The 1,339-nt window shown below is 52.1% G+C and overlaps 1 protein-coding gene across 1 annotated transcript in view; it reads right to left on the bottom strand.

Annotated features, from left to right (window-relative positions):
• The window catches only part of PDS5B (PDS5 cohesin associated factor B), a 79,386-nt gene that overhangs the window by 5,032 nt on the left and 73,015 nt on the right, over nucleotides 1-1,339 (bottom strand). The gene's annotated exons all lie outside the window — the stretch shown is intronic.

Genomic DNA, 1,339 nt, shown 5'->3' with positions numbered 1-1,339 from the left:
TCCTGGAGAGAAGAGGGACTCCACCTGAGGAGGGGCCCTGGGGTGGAGCTGCAGTTCTCCAGGAAACAGCTGCTTCTGTTTCTAAGGAGGGAACAGTCCTATTACCACGCTCTGGTGGAGCACCAGGACTCCCACACGTAAGGACAGAAAGAACCATGGGGACCACCTGCGTGGTGTGAGCGTGGTAAGAAATGGACTGCTAACCCTCAAGGTCAGAGGTTCAAACCCACTCACTGCTGCTCAACCGAGAACCTTATCTCCAGTCCCCGGGAGTACAGTGGCTCCGTGGCAGTGGGTTAGGGGCCCCCAACACCTAGAATCCTCTGAAACCAGGGGCTGGTCAAAGGGATGTGACAGCAGCCCCATGTAACTCAACGGCTCTATCCTGATAAATAAGCACACACCACTAGCCATCTAAAGTTTCATCCACACTCAACCTCAGCCACTTTTCATTAGATTTGGCTTTTTCAGGAATAACAGAGGCTGCTATTAATCTTGTCAATTCCATGGAGGGCAGGATGCGGAAACTGACAAATTCCCATAAACATCACCACACTGGCTGTGGAAGAAGATGCCCAGGGAGGGTGCCAGGGCCAAGATGGGCCAGAGAAGCCTTTCCCAGTGGTCTTGTACAAACAGACTTGCTTGGTTTCTACATTCTCGCAAGGGCACTCCGAGTTTTATTAGATAGTCACAATAAGCGTTGCAGCTGCCCTTGACGTCACGATGCTGACATTTACACAAATTAAAGTACTGAGCTTGACACCGATTACCCCAGCCCACCCCCAAACACACCCACCCACCATTTCCTTGTCATAAACAAATCGAGATCCTTTGCTTAGAAACCATGGCATTTACATCACTGCCAAGGACGTCAGTCTCCTCCCTCCCTCCCTCCCCCCAGGGGAGAGGCCAGCAGAGGAGGCACGGGGCTCAACAGCCACCAAGTCCTTCCTGGGAGTGCTGGCGACAGCTGCACCACAGACTCGCTCCCAGGACGCGCCGTAACACCAGATCCCACTTCAATGAGGGGGGGGCCCAGGGGACGGAGAACTGGGCCGCTAACCACAAGAGCAGCAGTGTGAAACTGCCAGCGCTCTGTAGGAGAAAGACAGGGTTTTCTACTCCCGTGAAGAGTTATGGTCTCGGAAACCCACAGGGGAAGTTCTACTCTGTCCCATAGGGTCATTGAGACCCTTTTTCAGTTTACATTAAGTGAAGAAAATAGAGCTCAATCTACAAATTATACTGCTGTTCCCATCACATGTGTAATCTTGGGCACTGAGTTAGTTAATTGTGCCAGCCTGGCCGATAATCACATGTGGGGCTGGTTGAAAGG

This window comes from Echinops telfairi, unplaced genomic scaffold, assembly GCF_000313985.2.
Source record: "Echinops telfairi isolate 266 unplaced genomic scaffold, ASM31398v2 ScPeMD7_2565;HRSCAF=3150, whole genome shotgun sequence".
Taxonomy (NCBI): Eukaryota; Metazoa; Chordata; class Mammalia; order Afrosoricida; family Tenrecidae; genus Echinops; species Echinops telfairi.
This window is presented reverse-complemented; position numbering and strand designations above follow the sequence as displayed.